General features: G+C 39.9%; 1 protein-coding gene across 1 annotated transcript in view; it reads right to left on the minus strand.

The window, feature by feature from the left end:
* MYO3B (myosin IIIB) overlaps positions 1–19,099 on the minus strand; it is a 357,063-nt gene that overhangs the window by 154,897 nt on the left and 183,067 nt on the right. The window lies entirely within an intron of this gene.

Here is a 19,099-nt window from a genome sequence, read left to right on the forward strand (position 1 = left end):
TGTAATCAAATCATCTTTAACATGGTGCCAAGACTACACAATGGGGAAAGTATTGTCTCTTCAACAAATGGTGTTGGCAATCTGGACATCCAAATGCAAAACAATGAAAATGATCCCTCTTACACTATACATGTGTGGGGTCCAGAATGAATCACCCCAAAATGTTCTTCTGTGGTATGCAAATTGTTTTGAGCTAAAGGCAATTTTAGCCCCAGGCTCAGGAGAAACTTCTGCCCCCATCCTTAACTGCCTAGAAGAATTCAAATTAGAGACCTTGCCCATAAGAGACTGTCAGTGACAACCTCTCCCGCCCACCTACATGACAGGGCAAACTTTTATGTACTAAACCTCTGCTCTTTTTATCATGCAGCCCCCAGCGTACCTTACCTCACCCCCAGCTCAGAATGTCTTATATAGCTCAAGCTCCTTTTCTATCTCTAAACCTCTCCTGCAAGTGGGGTCTCTGACTCATATACTGGGTTCCCATACATAAATATGTATTAAATTTGGTTATTTTCTCTTTCTAATCTGTTTCATGTCTATTAGACCACCCAGAAGAACCTTGAAGGTAGAGGAAAGTTTGTCCCTCCCCCATACATGAAAGTCAACTCATATAAAACTAATGACTTATGAGTAAGACCTGAAACTATTAAAAATCCTAGAAGAAAATGTGTGTGTTTGGGGGGGGGGGGGCGTTTATAACACTGGTCTTGGCAATGATTTCTTGGATGGGACACCAAAACACCGGCAGCAAAATAAAAATAGAAAAGTTGGACTACATGAAACTTAAAGCTTTTGCACAGCAAAGAGAACCTTCAACAGAGAGAAAAGGCAACCTATCAGAATGGGAGAAAATATTTGCATCCATATATCTGACAAGGGACTGATTTCCAAAATATGCAGTTGACCTTGAACAACTCTGTGGGAAATGCATGTGTCAACATAAGAGACGTCCAAACCTGTACAGAATTGTTATGAGTTTATTTGAGCCAAACTGATGACATGCAAGGAAGTGAGATCTCGAACGCTCATGGAATGACAGCTTGTAGTTTCTTTTATACATTTAGAATTAAGGAGGGAATTTATGGAAGATTACATGAACATGAAATAAGGTGAAAAAAAAACAAAGCCCAAAGTGAGTAGAAGAAAGGAAATAATAAATATCAAAGCAACAATAAACAAAGTAGAGTCTAAAAAAACAATACAAAAGATGAAACCAAAATGAAACCAAAAGCTAGTTCTTTGAAAAGATAAATAAGATCGACAAGCCTTTAACTAGACGCATCAAAAAAAAAATGAGAGAGAACCCAAATAAATAAAATAAAGTCAGAAATGAAGGAGAAGTAACAACTGACACCAAACAAATACGAAGTATTTTAAGAAAATGTTACAAACAACTGTATGCCAACAAATTGGACAATCTGGACAAAATGGATAAATTCCTAGAAACATACACTCTTCCAAAGCTGAATCATGAAGAATCAGAGACTCTGAATAGATAGATTAAAGATAGTGAAATTGAAGCAGTAACTAAAAAAAAAAAAAAAAAAAAAAAAAGTCCCTAAAAACAAAAGCCCTGGAACGGATCCTTCTCAAACTTTTCCAAAAAATTCAAGAGGGAAGATTTCCAAGCTCATTATACAAAGCCAGCATTGTCCTAATTCCAAAACCAGATCAAGATGACAAAGAAAGAAAATTATAGGCCAATATCCCTGATGAACATAGACACTAAAATCCTCAACAAAATATTAGCAAACCTCACCCAGCACCGGTGCTTCTTGTAATAAAAAGTGCATTTTCTTAATTTTCCAAGTGCCTGGTTGTCTGTCTTCCCACAGCTTGGAAATTTGCCGTAACGTGGTAAACTTACATAATGGAATTACTTGGTCATAAAAAAGAAGGACATCTTACCTTTTGTGACAGCCTGGGTGGACTAGAAGGTATTTGGCTAAGTGAAATAAGCCAATCAGAGAAAGACTAGTCCCTAACCCCTGCATTGCTCAAGGGTCACCAGTACAAGGAACTTTTATAACTCAAGAGCAAAATATCAAATAAAGTAAAATAACTTAATTAAAACATAAGCAAAAGATTTGAATAGAAATTTCTCCAAAGATGACATAAAAAAGGCTAACGGGTATATAAAAAGATGCTCAACATCACTAATAATGAGGGAAATGCAAATCAAAATCACAATGAGATATCACCTCATACTTATTAGGAAGGTCATTATAAATGAAGGTGAGCAAAATATATTACTCCAATATATTCCTCTTTGGCATATTGATTATTTTAAGATGGTTAACTTTAAGAAACAGCAGACACAAGTGAAGCTCTGAAAACTGAGTAGAAGTTATCCTTATGCAAGGAACATTTACATTTATAAGATAAATCTTCATTTGTGAGAGTGTCCCCTTTCCTGTACTAGAAAAACAGAATGACTCTAAATCTCTAGAAATTTTTTCAGTACAAAAGGCCAGGACTTCAGTCTATATAACAATCTTACCCTTGTTCACTGTGCTTTTTCTGGTCATCTTACACAACTGACTTAAAAAAAAAGACCCCCCCCCCCCCCCCCCCCCCCCCCCGCCACAATCTGTTGTCTTTAGCCAGAGATTATATTTATGATGGTGGCTTGGGCCATTTCAAGGAGTTACTAAATTTCTTGGGTCCCTCCCATGCACACAGGAGGTATAAATGTTGTTAAACTTCTGTGTGTTTTCCTCCTGTTAATCTGCTTTTTCTTTTTAATCTGTCTTTTCATTGCAGGGTTTTCTCAGCCAAGAACCTAGAAGGGTAGTAGGAAAATTATTTAAATTGTCTTTAAAAATTTAACTTAAGAAACAATAAAAGAAAATAGCAAGTGTTGGTGAGGATGTGGAGAAATTGGAACCCTTGTGTACCACAGATGAGAATGTAAAATGGTGCAACTGCTATGAAAAACAGTATGAAGGTTATTTAAAAATGTAAAAATAGCCTCAACATAATAAAGGCATATATGACAAATCCACAGCTAACATCATACTCAATGGGAAAAAACTAAATAAAATACCTATAAATAAATTAACAAAGGAAGTAAAAGACCTATACTTGGAAAAAATTAAAAATAGGACTACCATATGATCCAGCAATCCCACTTCCAGGTATTTATCCAAAAGAATTGAAAACAAAATCTTGAAGAGGTATTTGCATTCCTATGTTCATTGCAGCATTATTCACAATGGCCAAATAGAGTGTTAGCATAGGTAGCTAGCTACTTATTAATAAAGAAAGGAAGCAAATGGAATCATACATTAAGCCAGGGTGGGGAACATCCGGCCCGCAGACCCTATAAGGTCCATGAAATCATTTGGTCTGGCCCTGCCAAGGCATTAGGGGTGATTTAATTAAATGTTTGAGCAAATATAGCAGGCTAATTTTTAAGTTGATAATTTTGTACGGCCTGCAAATGATGTTATAAATATCCAAATGGCCCTTGGCAGAAAAAAGGTTCCCCATCCCTGCTGATTAAGCCTAATAAACTAGGGAGTTGAATCAGACATTAAGCCTGATTCACTAGGAAGCCACAGCATTCACAGTCCCCCAGGGGATGGCCACATTCTCAGCTGAGGGGCCTTAATCCCAGAGCAGGCGGGAAGAATCACTTTCCGATCTCCCCAGGACACTACTGGCCCAGAGCTGAAATGATCAAGGGGAGGAGTGGGGAAATTCCTTTGCTAGATGCCTGTGCAGGAGTAAGAAGATGGCACAGGGGGAGAGGTAAGCACATGTTCAATAGGAACCAGAGGAGGCTGCAAAACTGAGGCATATGCAGTAGGAGCCAAAATGGTAACATAAAGGGGAAGAGTACAGTTTGGGAAAATCTGTGGAAAGATTGGATTGGATAAAGGGTATGAAACTCTGGAAGTTCTAGGAAAGGGATTGGATAAGGGGAGAATCCAGCACAGCCTCAAAGAGCCAGGAAAGAGATTGCTTAGTGTGAAAGAGAACCTGCTCTCACCCTGGCCTGGCAGCTCAGTTGGTTGAAGTGTCCTCTCATAAACCAAAAGGAGGGAGGGAGGGAGGGAGGGAGAGAGGGAGGGGAAGGAAAGTCTGCTTTCTCCCAAGCCCAAGGTAATATAGTCAAAGCTTAACCAAGGCCCATCTCGGTAGCAGGGGTTCATTCGTTCAGCCATGCAGCTCCAGGCACAGCTCTAGTGCAGCCGGGAACATAAACTAAGCTAGCCAGACGGGGACAGAGAACGAGCTGGATTAACCTTTGGCATGAACTGAACTGAACTATGAAAGCTTTGGATGCCCTGCTGATGTCCGGCTAATGGCACACCATACCTGGGCCCTTGCCTTCTGGGTTTGGTGAGGACAAGTGTGGGTCTGAGGCCCCAGGGACCGGACTTATTCCACGGAGAGATGGAACTGAGTCATCTAATAATGGATGAGACATGGGGCACCTGGGGAAAGTCCTTTATTTTTGCTCCAATAAATCTTACCACTACATCTCATCCTCCTATGAGTGGATCCCTGAAATGCTTTTCTCATGACTCTATGGGAAAACCCTATTTCCACCAGCAACAAAAGGATGAACAGATAAAGAAAATGTGGTATATACATATGTGGATAAAAAAGGGGCCACATACTAAACCTGACAAGCTCAGGGGATGCCTGCTCGGTGGCCTTACAAACTCAGAGACCTAAAGTAACTACATAGGATGGTCTGAAATTAAAACTTCCTAACTAAAAGGGAGTCATGGTGGGTAGCCATGTCCTAGCCAGCATAGTCCTGGGTTTGTCAATCTTTACCTTAACTGAGCCTATCTATTCTGTGTTTGCATCTAAGATAACATCTCTTTGGAATGTCAGAGTAATCCTCTTTTTTCCAGACCCCTCGGGCACAACTTCCCAAAAGCATGAGACCCCAGAACCCCTCATTGTTATCTTGCTGCCCAAATACCATCTCTTTGTGCTATATATGTTCATTGTTAACTGTCCCATACCCACTAATATACATATCACCAATAGATTTCATATAACACAGCTTAGGTCTCCCCCTTTGACTCTGATGTACAAAATAAGCAGTAAAGCTGCCATTCTCTAGAGCATTTTCTCAATATGCTGAGATTTTGTTTCCCAGCAACTGTCATCAGGTTGGTTCAAATAAATTCATAGAAAATCACAGAAATTCAGGTTTGGATGTTTCTTACATCAACATTTACAAGAGAATATTCAACATTAAGAATGAAGGAAGGCCTGCCATTTGGGACAAAATGAATGAACCTGGAGGACATTATGTTAAGTGAAATAAGCCAGTCATAGGACAAATACTGCACGATTCCACTTATATGAGCTATCAAAAGCTATCAAAAGTCATCAAATTCATAAGAGCAGAGAGTAGAATGTTGGCTGCCAGGGCTGGGGGATACAGGAAAATGGGTTTATGAAAAATTTTGAGAGATCTGCTGTACAACAATGTGCACATAATGAACAGCACTGCACTGTATACTTAAAATTTGTTAGGGGAGTTGATTTCATATTATGTGCTTTTATCACAATGTTTTTAAAAAGTCTCTATATAGCTCACTCAGAGTGGCTCAGGGGTTAAACGTTGACCTATGAACCTGGATTTCGGGCTCGATCTCCAGTGTGGGTTGTGCGGAAGGCAGATATATATATATTAAAGTCTCTACATAGGGCACTGCTACTCATTGAAGTAGATAAATGTGGAGAAGAAAGATGTTGAGAGTTTTCCTAAAAGAGAAGGTAGGCAATAGGCTGTAAGGCAGACACTGATGAGTGAACTGGCAGTATGGGTCTCTCAGCGGGTAGGGAGAAGCCCAGCCAACTACACAGAAAGCGTGGGCAGCAGCCCCTGGAGTCCTCCCCAGAGCTTTACATTTGCCAGGGGCATGACCTTGAACAAGTTAATTAACATCTCAGCGCTTCGGTTTCCTTGTGTATAATTTGAAGACAATACTACCTAATTCTCAGAATGCCTATGGGCATTCATGGATATAATTCACGAAAACCACTACCAACGTGGGGCTGGTGCAAGGTTAAGTGCTCACATCACATTACTAGCATTGATTATTATTATTATTATTATTATTATTTGGGGTGAACAGTTCACAAAGGTCTCAAAGAGAGCAGAGGGCAAGGGAACCTCAGAAATTTGCCACTGTGAGCAGTGGTTAGTTAAAATAAAAACAAAAGATGAGAAAAAAATGATAAGGCAACTCCCCTTTGAACCTCGATATCTTAGTCACTCTGGTTCCTATGCTTCTAACTTTGGAAGGAGGGTCTGAGTGACTGGCTCAAACTCTCTTCTCCCCAATTCCCCACCCTTCATCTCCTCTCTCATCTCTGGCCTCCCAAATCAAGGGGTAAAGAGATCCATTTATATTTTATACCTATAACGTCATTTGATTCTGCAGCAAAATAAAAAGATGTCAATGAAAGGAAATGCTGCAATTTGTGCATACGCAAGACTCTCAAGATTCAAAGTTTTCAGCAAGTCTAGCACAAAGATGCCCAGTGTTTTCTCTGGCGATATCTTCAGAGGCTAAACTGTGATTAATAGCCCAGAAAGAAGCCTTTGAAGCAGGATTGGTGACATCAAAGTTGTAATCCAGGGGTGGCGGGAGCTTTATAATGAGTGGGAAGCATTTTCACACGTTTCAAAAGGATTTACAGCGTGACTAAACAATAGACCTCAGCAGATGTGCCACACACCTTTTAGAAACATAACCTGTAAGAAGTTTCCATTTTAATTGAAATGTAAATACACTGTTCACACTTCTTTCAAATGTTAAGAGCATCCTCAGTACTTTACCCCTAGTCAGTGTTGTAGGCTGCTGATGCCTCATTGCCTCAGGGCACCCTCCTGTGCTTCCCTAAAATGTGACTACCAAGGATGACAACGTATGTCCTCAGAGAAAAAGGAAGTCAGAGCCATCTAATGGAATTTATATCCTATGTAGGAACTGGGTTAAAAAAGAATCTGAAGTGGAGCTTGCAATGACCCCACACAATTTCCCTGCTTCAACTTAAGGGGAAAGAGACAAGTGGTCTGAAGACAGAGCTGGCAGTTTTTTAAAACGGCAATTTCCTGCCTGCCTCAGACAGAGGATTTTCATCCCTTGGAAAGCACCCAGCACCCATGATTTCATCTTTAGTCACCTCTAAGAATTGCCTGAAAGGAGGAGTTGCTGTTCTAAATGATCACGCAAGGAATTCGGCTTCCCTCTGCTGCCCCCTATGGGTTTGCAGGATTTGTTGCAGGCTTCCAGTGGTGACTGCTGGTGAGCATTTGTACGGGAAATTTTCCTGTTTTAATTTTCCCTAACACAAGAAATAGGCTAACAAGCTTATTAACGATTGCAAAGCAATGCTGAAATGCAAGAGATTTGTGTCTAATTGCTACCAAAAAAGAAGCTCCAAATAAGAAATCAAATGCTTCAATTCATCTGTTATCAGATTATCTGAGTAGACCTGAGAACTGAAACCAAATACCCTACAGTCAGCTTGGATATTGAGAACCTAAATCACACCTACTGTCTACATGAAAATGACCTTGTGCTATTACTGTCCTTATTAGCATGAATTTCTTTTCCGGGAGCCTCCTGTCCCAGCAAATGGTTTGATGATTCATTACAGGAGCTTCCCTAAAGACCCAGAGCCCATCAACTCCTCAATGGAAAATATCCACAGAAACTTTAAGCCCTATGATTCTGCAGATCCCTCATTTCAAAATTCTCACCTCACTGTTTCCACCAATCACGGACTGTTGTATTGTGCGTGATCCTTACCCAATTCTTAATCAAGCTTCTTCACTTTGAAAGACCCTCTTTACATCAAATTTGATATCTCAATAAATTCTGACCTGCCTTTCCTTCTCCCAGACGCTGCCAAGTTTTGAGAGGTGATGGTCTTCCTTACTGCGGTAAGCAATGAACTCTGCTTTGTTTTGTCAAGAGGTTGTGTGGCTAATGTTTAGGGAGTCAGCTTGAGACAGACCTACACTATTGAGATTTATGCAGTGATTGAAATGTTCTCATTTCAGGTAATAACACTGTACCTAATAAAAACACAAGGGGTTAAATTCAGTAGCTGTTCAAAACATACTATAGTATTTGTATGTTTAAAAAATAACTTAGTTTGTCTTTATATAACTATAAGAGGCCTGGTGCATGAATTTGTGCACCAGAGGGGTCCCTTGGCCTGGCCTGCGGGATCAGGCCAAAACCAGCTCTCCAACATCCCCTGAGGGGTCCCAGATTGCAAGAGGGTGCAGGCCAGGCCAAGGGACCCCACTGGTGCACGATTGGGGCCGGGGAGGGACTTGGGAGGTTGGCCAGCCGGGGAGGGATCATGGGAGGGCTCCAGGGCATGTCTGACCCGTCTCGTTCAGTCCCGATAGGCCAGACCCCAGCAGCAAACTAACCTACCGATCAGAATGACTGCCCTGGTGGTCAGTGCACATCATAGTAAGCGGTTGAGCGGCCTTAGTATATCACTAGCATATTATGCTATGATTGGTTGAATGGATGACCGGATGACCGGACACTTAGCATATTAGGCTTTTATTATATAGGATCTATCCTAAATCTATAACAATAACCTGTTTTAAATTTGATACGTTGAGGTAACTTAAAATAGTGAGCAAAAATATGACACAGTTGTAGGAGCTAAGAGAGAAAATGTGAAGTTCGACTTTGATCTGCAGTTTTTACCTCCTTCCTTGGCATGTATCTGTGGCTCTGAGTGTTAGTATCAGTAAATGGGTAGGGGGATGGTGGTAGAGCTGTAGTTTTGTGGAGAGAAGAAATCAAGAGAAAATAAGAGGCCAACCGTACTCCTGGCTGTTTTATTGAAGAAAGATATGCACTCTCTTTTCTGAACACACAACCTGCCTTTATCATGTATATAGGAAATTCAAAGCCAAAAGAAACTCCTTTCCCATTTCTGTATTGACTTTTAATTGGCAGTTGCTGGCATCTTACGGAATTTCTGCATGATGACTATTTGCTTACAGGAAGCCAAACCAATGTTTTTGCTATTTTTCATTTAGAATGTGAACTATAGCTTTAAAGATTTGTGACCTAGAGGTTTTCAAATTTGTAGAGCTGAACTAAAAATAGTATCTCCTTCTTTCCTCCTTAAGCTTTAAAACTCATAAACAGGATGTCAGCCCAGCAAACAACTGTACAAAACCATCAGAATGCTTCCAGAAGGTAACAAGGCTTCCCTTCCTAACTCAGTCAGCAGGGGAGCTGAGGCCGCTTTCCATATTTTATCGCCACATTGGTGGAAGCTGCCAGTTCAGTCTATATAAATGACAAGTCTTTGCCAGGTTAAAAAACTCTGGGCATTGTTTGCCTTTCCCATATTTTTGGTGGAGTTTGTGTGGAAAGAACATGGCTGTTAAATGGCTTGGCATGTATTGGCATGTATTTATTCACACAAATATTGGAGCCCAGACTGTTGCTATGTATCCAAGAAGACTTAACTCATTCAGAAAAATATGGAATTCACACACATATCAGCACCAACATCACTGATATGTACGAGTCACATATATCAATCTCTGAGCAACATCCATGTGCAACAGAGTGGTCTTTAGTCCAATCAGTGCTAGTCCTGAACAAAACTGTAACTTTGCAAAGAATATATTCAAGTCCTCCCACCTCCCCCACCCCCCCCCACCCCCACCCCTTTTCCCTCCCTGTTTCCACTTCGAAGGTGCAGCATGGCTTTAATGCTATGTCATCTCGCTACCCTGACAACCAATTCCCCTACTTCCATGCCCCACCCTGCACTTTTCCAGGCAGCACAAACCTCCATATCCTCATCACACCTTTCCTGTCGGCATTCCAAACCTTCAGTTGTCAGCTCTCTTCGGACAACTAATCCAGGTCTAATTTGTTCATGGATAGATAGATGTATTGGATTACTTCACTCAGGTAAGATGTTTACATGTGAAGGAGAGAATTTGTCACTAGGTCAACATTACACTGTTCCTTGTAGCTCCCTCTCACAAAAGGGTCCACCCATCTTACACCACATTGCTGAACCTTGATCTTGATGAAGCAGCATGAACACAAAGGACTTATGGATGCCATGGCAGGTTGCTATGGCGCACGAGTGGAGGACCACTGATCTACTCAAATTCCTTGTTTGACATAAAATACAAGTGAGTCATAGAATGTGGAAGTGATTTGAAGTCCATCACAGGCCTGGGATAAGAGTCTAGGTTTCTCAGTTTCAAGTCTAGTGTCCTTTTCATTGCTAAAGAGGGAGAACCAAAGAAGCACTTATAGTTCCAAGCACTCAACCATCATCTTGCACAATGGGACGTTAACAGCCTCTTGTTTTCTGAAGCCCCGTGTGGCTTTCTCCGTCTTAATTGAAAACACAAGGAAACAATGTGCTTCACACAAGGAAGTCATATAACTGACCCACCATCAATAGATAAGGTGTGTTGAGGGACTTTTTATTTTTTTTTATCTGCAGTACTCAGTTTATTCTCTTTTGACTGAGCATTTTATCTAGGATTCTAGTCTCAGACTATGGAATGTCACTTTTCTGAGTGCCACTACCTGACCCATATGAGATTTTACTCAAGACTTTGGCCTCATTATCATTTGTAGTAACTAACTGGTATGAGGCCCTTAGTGGCTTGTATCCAAACCATTCATTCATGTTTGGCCACGAAGATGAATAAATAATCCACCTGCAGGCCACTGGAAGAGTGAAACAGCAAAGCTTGGGTCTACGGTCTCACCAGCAATTTATGATGCCTTAATAAAGCCCTCCTTTTCCATGCTTTCTCCCGCCAAAAACTGCCCCCATAGTTAGTGAAGGGGTTCAGAACAGGCCTCCCCAAGATGTTCTACTTTGGCATGTGGATTATTTTGAGCTGAAGAAAATCAAAATCTTGTGGACGCAAGAGAAACTTTTACTTCTCCCTTAAAGACTTTAAATTTGGAACCTTGCCAATAATAGAAGTTATCACCAGAAATAGGTTTTTATGACCTATCTATGGGGCAGCACAAATTTCTAATTACTCAACACCTGCTCTTGTTATTGTCCTGTGAATTACCCTCCTCCCCTCTGAAGCCTTGGGGCATCTCCCCTCATTCCTGAGCTCAGGATGCCATAAACACCTCCTTTTACCTTTCTGTCTCTGAACCTCTCATACATATGGGATCTCTACATATGTATGTAATTAAATTTGGTTATTTTCTCTTGTTAATCTGTCTCATGGAGATTTAATTATTAGGCCAGCTGAAAGAATCTAGAAGGGTAGAGAAAAATTTCCTCCTCCCCCACCTTAGTACTTTCACTGGAAGGGAGTGGCAAGTCACTTGTCTTTATCCTTGTAATTTTAATTTGCTCTACTCATAGCTGATCACCATGAGCAACTAGCAATGACTCTGTCTCTGCGCTATCTTTCCAGTTACTCCTCCTTCTTCACTTTGTTATTGTGGCTAAAGTGAACTTATTCAGATGTCTAATTTTTATATTACTTTTCTTCTTTAGCACATGAGAGGGGACAAAGTTTTTTGCTCCCTCTCTGCAATGTCTTCAAGATTAAGTAATTCAAGATGCTTGCCTTCAACATCGTAACATATATTCTCCTAGTAAAAAAATTATGCTTCTTTCAGTTTCCATTTTAGCAAATACAAGCCATTTTGGGGAAAATAGGTATTAATATGAACATAGTCATCACATTTTATATATATATCCCACGTTCAAGGGCTGTTAAATCACGTTGTTTACCCATATCTTCAGAAAAAAAATCACTTCTACTGTCGTGGTAAACAACCTGCTTCCCTATTTATAATGGTCTGGCCCTCTAGCAACTTCAGCATGAAATTATAGCTAATTTGCCTACAAACGTCAGGTGGTCATAATAATCTGGCCACTCAGTGCATATATTTATTGAGTCTCTAAAAGCACTCAAGGGTCCGGGAGAAAAATCATGAGTGTATCACTGGGGTAGGGAGTTTAATGAGAGCAGTACCACCAAACAGAAATGGCCCATAAGCAATTATAGACATGGGGGAATAACTTAGGCAAGAGGACACAGCTTATTAGTTAGTTCAAGATTCATACTCACTAAACATCACCACATTTAGACACTCATAATATAGTGCTGTTGATGGCAGAATATATTTTGCATAATCCCAGCCATGCATCAATGTCCCAAAGGGGCATGTAGTACATATGATGCATTCTACAGTATTCATACTGATGTAGGAAACAAATGCCAGTGTATAATTCTAATGAATAGGACTTATATCCTGCCTTATAAGGTTTTGATAAACTTATATTTGTATTCTGCCACCGAGTTGTGGTTATCAGAATATGAGCAAATGAAACAAACCATCATGCAAAGATTTTAATCAGGAGAATTAAAAAAAAAATATATATATATATCCAAATTCACTATTCTTCACCAAAGCTTATATCCCTCTCAATTGCAGAAACTAAATTACTCTCAAAGTAAGATAAGGTAGCTGTCTAAACAACAGCACCTTCCCTCTGAACCTGCTCTACAGTTGTATTTCATACCTCCTGCCACAAATATCATAGCCCAGAAACACCGCATGCTGGAACACAAAAATAGGTGAATTGGCAAAATCTGCAAAAGACAAAGTGACAAAGTCTAACAGCAAACTGGGAACTGGCTCCATTTTGTCATATACTTAAGGGACACCTAGGAAATGTGTGTTTAATCTGCAAGTATCAGTCTCTGAGGTGTCTGTCAAGGGAGAGGCAGAATGAAAGACTGCAGTGCAAGTCTAGGTTTAGACCACTCTTCCTCATTCAGAATTCAGGCACTGCCTCCACCTGGGCAATAGAAGCTGTTTGGGGGACCTAAATAAGAAGCAGTGTCTAGCACTGAGGAAACAGATTAGAGTGGAAGGACTGAAAAATTAGTTACCAAGTCTATTTCTAATTCCACAGATATAAATACTGAGAAATAACTTGAAGAGCACATGAGCTGATAAGACTCCCTGAGCCCTCACTAGGAAGGGCAGAGAGGGAGCTCTCAGAAGGGCTTGCCCATCTCCAGCTGCCGGAAGCCGGTCCATCCTTGCTGCTTGACACAGTCGCTGCAGGAAAGAAACATCTGCACAGCATATGTTTCAAGGGACCTGGCGTATATAGCATACTGTTCTTAATATGTTTGCTCTCCTTAGCTCTATGTGTTTTAACCAAGGTCACCTCTCTGAGAAAGGTTGTTTCCCCAGGTAGGGATTTTTCCCTGAAGTTAGAGAGGGGATAAAACCCCTTAACTAAGTGCCAGGCGGGTAGTTAATCACTTTAACTACAAACAATCACGCTTAAGCTACATAATCTTTACTCCCTGGAATGGAGATAAGAAACGCCCTAACCTTTGCAATAGAAATTGACAGGATTAAAATCAACTGGTATAAATACAGATGTACCAAGACAATAAACACCAGAACTTGGCTAGAGATCCTGGCTAGGCTGCTGATCAACTGAAGGCTGTCTCGTGTCATTCCTTCTTCTTCCTTCTTCGAGACTCCATCCACACCTTTGGGAACCCCTGGACCTGCTTGGGTTGGACCCCAGCATTTGGCACCTGAACAGGCAGCAATAATACAGGTAATAAAAGAAATATGTACTGCTACTCTTGTGGCTTCTCTGGGCACTTTCGCAGAGACTGCCCAAATAAAAATAATAATACTCGAGCCAGATGGCAAGCTCCTCGACAGCCTGGAAATACATCAGGGAATCATATTAATCCTCCAAAAACTGTTTTTCCCCGACGTCAGAAAGGATTCCGTTGGGCAAAGAAATATAGATCAAAAGAATCCAGTTCAGGGCCAAAACATGAAGAAATAATGGAGCGTATTTTATTTAAGTGTTCAGACTTCGTTGTGGTACAGTTTAAAGATATGGACTCCAGTTGTACAAGAAGAGATGCTTTTACTGACTCAGCTATCAGTGCTAAAGTGAACGGTGAACACAAAGAGAAGGACCTGGAGCCCTGGGATGCAGGGGAACTCACTACCAGTGAGGAGCTAGAAGCTTTGGAAAATGATGTCTCTAATGGATGGGATCCCAATGATATGTTTCGATATAATGAAGAACATTATGGTGTAGTGTCTACATATGATAGCAGTTTATCTTCATATACGGTGCCCTTAGAAAGGGATAATTCAGAAGAATTTTTAAAACGAGAAGCAAGAGCAAACCAATTAGCAGAAGAAATTGAATCAAGTGCCCAGTACAAAGCCCGGGTAGCCCTGGAAAATGATGATAGGAGTGAAGAAGAAAAATACACAGCAGTTCAGAGAAATTCCAGTGAACGTGAGAGTCACAGCATAAACACGAGGAAAAATAAGTGTTTTCCCTAAACACTTAAAATAAAATATTCCTGGACAAAGAAAAAAAAATAAAAATAAAAATAAAAGCACTCAAGTTTGCCCTCGCTGGTTTGGTTCAGCTCAGCCTGCGGACTGAAGGGTCGCAGGTTCCATTCCGGTCAAGGGCACATGCCCAGGTTGCAGGCTCCATCCCCAATAGGGGGTGTGCAGGAGGCAGCCAATTGATGATGCTCTCATCATTGATGTTTCTATCTCTCTCTCCCTCTCCCTTCTTCTCTGAAATAAATAAAAATATTTAAAAAATAAAATAAAAGCACTCAAGGTTAACTTTTGATCTCAGAGGTATCCAAGTCTAATTTTCACATATACCAATGAATTTGTTTTCTTTCAAGAAATGACTATTCCATATCACCTAGCTCCTTTTTTTAAAAGAAACTTTTCTGAACATTTAAGTGTATATCTTTCAGAAAAACCACAGAAGCTTAAAAGTCTAGAAAGTAAGGAGAGGTATACTGAGAAAGGTAATACTCTATAGGAAACAAAACTTACAACATGCCTAATTGGCCAGCATTGCTCATAGCTAAGCTACACTGCCACAGGTTTTCTGGATACCCTCACACTCACATTTCTCATATATATATATATATATATATGAATTTTATTTGTTTGTTTTTACCAACTCATAAAATGGCAGTGTCCAGAAAGCTTCTTTAACTGGACCTAATGTGTGTGATGGTGCTAAAGGAGGACATTAATGTAAATTTTCCTTCTTAAGTAGAGGCATCACTTCTTTTTGAGACTTTGGCTTTATGGAACTGTGATGCAACATCCAGAACAACTGTTTGATTTCAAAAACTTTCTAAATTAAAGTCTTATCCTGCAGACTTGGTATGCAATTAATTACTGATTTTTTTTAAAAGAATAGAAACTATAGAAAATAAAAGCCAACAAAAAAGACTATTTCTTGATGAAGGGACTCTACAAGCATTACCACTCTATGCCAAATAAAGAGGCTGCAGCCAGTCAGTGCACTTGTGTCTGAGAACTTTTAAGTCAATGCAAATATTTTACCTTATATGGGTAATTTTCTTTGGAAATTATTTGATTCCTTATAGAGATTTGTAATCTTAAAAGTCAGGCGCTTAGTACTTCTATTCTCATTCATTAATTCAAAAAGTATTTATTCAGCACCTGCTCTGAGGCTTGCAAAGTTCCCTACACATGGTTGAGGCTAAAAGAAAAAAGTTTATCGAAGATGCTTTGATGCACCAGAACAACATTTTAGATGATTTTTAGCCTCAATTTCTATAGATGGATCATCTCTTCCATCTCTTGGAAAACTTCAGTATCACAGATTTTTCTTTCAGTCATTCAAGTACATTATTCCATGGAAACAAGCAATTGACTGTGAACTATTTTTGCAGTTTGTATAGCACCATGGATGAGTAATAAACCCGAATGAAAGATTTATGGTTTAAATGTTTCTAGAGAATATCTCTTTCAAAGCCAAAGATGTTCCCTGATGCACTGAAAGCTACCCATGAATCTAATTAATACTGTGTCTTGTGACTCCTCATTGGAGTCTAAGCTCCCTGAGGGCAGGCACTAAGTTTATCCTATTTGCCACTGTATACCTAGTGCATAGCACAATATAGCTATCACATAGCAAGCACTCAATAAACACATGTGAATGAATGAGTGAATGAATAAACTGAGTTGCATTAAATTTTTATTTAACATGACATCCAACACCATCCAGGAGCAGGCCCCAACTCATCTCGCTTCCTTCTACATACCCTGAACATATTGCTAGTCTCTGGCCCTGACATGCTCCCCTTATATTTTAGACCCTTTGCTCAAGCTATTTGAGGCCTGGATTACAGAGCTGAAGTGGTTAAGATTGTGAGTTTCTGGGATCAAACCACCTGGGGTTTGTGTCAGTGTTGCCACTTACTTGTTAAGAGGGCTGAACAAGTTACTTGCCTTCTGAGTATCTGGGTTTCATCATCCCAGAAGGCTAGATGAATGTTAACTGAGTTTCGGGAATAAAGTGTTCCTGTTCAATTTATAGTTAACAGAATTTCAGTGATGAGTAAAGATGCAAATGTTGTTGGTACAGGGGATTTTATTAGAGCCACATGAAACCCCTACAGGTCCTAGTTGGTCAAGGAGTTTTAGTTTAAGCTAAATCACTTGGCTCAGTTTAGTGACAATCTTTAACACATATATTTTGAGATTTACAAAAATGTTATTAATTAGGGGTTCCACTTAATCAGAATTTACAGAATATCCAATTTTCTATTGCCTAGAGCCTCATTAAATATTGGGTTTGATGACTAGAAAAGAAAGCAAATAATTGAGGATTTAATGTTTGGGGTTTATTTTATTCCTCCCTATTTGTCTTCTTAAAATATTATTTTTAAAGCAGAAATCACAAACTTTCAACAGAAGGGAAGGACGAGAGGAAGGAAGAAAGGGAGGGAGAGAGGGAGGAAGAACCCATAGTACTGAATAGTATTATCCACTGTCTTGGGGGAAAAAAATCCATCAGAGATAAGAAAATAAAGGAGAAATCCACTTATTTTGCCCTACATTTGTCCCTCTGCATCAGATCGGAAAAGAGTTGACAAAACTTAAGTGCTAACATTTACTGAGGTTTACAATGTAGTAGACACTGTGCTCAGTGTGTGAAATGAATTATTTAATGTGACAACCCTGAGAGCCATGTTCCCAATCTATCAAGAAAAGAAACTGAGGCAAAAAGTATTCAAGTTTCTTGCCCAGATATCCAAAGTGCAGAGCAGTGAAGTAATGCTGAGAAAGCCCATCATTTAGGATGTCCTAATTTAAGATTTTGGGGTTGTCCCAGGGCTTTTAATCATATCCAAGGTAGACCACTGAGTAATTGGTGGGATTGCTGCCTGGCCAAACTGATTAAACCCAATTGACTTTATTTTATTTTTTAAAAAATCTTTATTTTTGAAAATATTACATAAATCCTCCTTTTACTCCCATTAACCTCTTCCAGCCCGCTCCCATCCCCCACCCAGGCCCTCACCACCCCATTGTCTGTGCCCATGGGCTATGCATATATGCATAGAAGTTCATTGGTTGATCTTTTCCCACCCATCCTCCCCTGCCTTCCCGCTGAGGTTCAATGGTCTGTTCCTGCTTCTATGTCTCTGGGTCTATTTTTGGTCATCAGTTTACTTGGTTCATTGCAGTCCACATATGAGTGAGATCATGTGATACTTGTCTTTCTCTGACTGGCTTATTTCATTCACCATAATACTCTCCAGGTCCATCCATGCTGTTGCAAATGGTAAGAGTTCTTTCTTTTTCATTGCCATGTAGTATTCCATTGTATAAATGTACCATAGTGTTTTGTATGTTTTTCCCCCACTCATCTGCTAAACCCAATTGATTTTAGATGAATGTCTGGAATTTTTTAAGTCATTTACATACTGAACCAGGTCAACCACACAGCAATCCCACTGATCACTCAGCAACCACTATTGTGGCTAAACCAAATCTAGTCATCATGGGGGCGGCGGGGGGGGGGGGGGGGGGGGGGAGGTTGATCTGGTTTTTGTGTGAATTGAACTACCCTTGTGAAATGCAAAGAATGGAACCACTCTTCCAAACTGGAACCTTAATAAAATCTTAGCGGTCCTCTCCCATTTCCAACTCTCAAGTTGAGTTAAGTGACATTTTTTTTAGTTTACTGACATCTCACATGTGCATGTCAGTAAAGTTCACAATTGTTACTCCACACAGCTGTGGTTTACAGCTTCTCTTCACATACAAGACTCTGGCACCAGAACAAAATGATTAACTTTTATATGCTTCTAACATATGGACTGGACTGTTAGAATCTGGTCTTGTGCTCTAAAGAGAAAAATGCAGTTTTTATTAACATGACCCAAATTCCTGGGGAAAAAGTGTTAAGTTGTGATCCCTCTCTAAGTGGAGAGATTACAGTTTTAATGGTTTTGTTTCTAATTCATTTGTCTTGAAGTGCCCCGAGTTATCTTTTAGGAAAGGGAGGGGGAGGAATGACCTGAAAGCCCCATTATGGAGAGATTTTATAGTGGAATAAATTGATAAACTGTAAAGGACCTTGAGACTTTTTCCTCCAATATGAGCTATGAAATAAAAGCAAAGAACCTTTCATCTTAAATGGGGACATATTTCTTTTCTATGAATGAGAAAAATGCTGGCTGAGAGAATCAGAATGTATTTTTCTTGCATTTCTGACCATTTGAAAAATCAAAAACTGCCATATTTGCTATACTTGACAGGATCATTAAAGAAATAAAACAAAGTGGCTCTAAATTGAAGTGCCACTTAAAAATAAAATGTACATTCGCTCTCACTTTTAGGAGCTATGTATAAAATGTATTGGGAAAGAATGGATCTCATTCACAACAGATACTAACTTTTCCAATATTAGTCATCATTACCACTCGATATGGAAGGTTTTAGTTTCTAGTGTTAAAGGTTATTTTTAGTTTTCTAAGGGCAAAACAGCAACGGAGTCCCTAGAGTTAGGAAAGCATGAGGGACTTTAAGAAGTGGGACTCAGGACCCATGCTGGAAGGCTGTCCTGGACAAGACTCGGGGGGAAATTCTCTGATCAGCTTTGCCTCAGTGGGTCCCATTTGACTCTTTTTAAAAATATATATTTTTAAATATATTTTATTAATTTCAGAGAGGAAGGGAGAGGAGAGAGAGAAACATCAATGATG

The sequence above is a fragment of the Myotis lucifugus genome, unplaced genomic scaffold (genome assembly GCF_000147115.1).
Source record: "Myotis lucifugus unplaced genomic scaffold, Myoluc2.0 scaffold_5, whole genome shotgun sequence".
NCBI lineage: Eukaryota > Metazoa > Chordata > Mammalia > Chiroptera > Vespertilionidae > Myotis > Myotis lucifugus.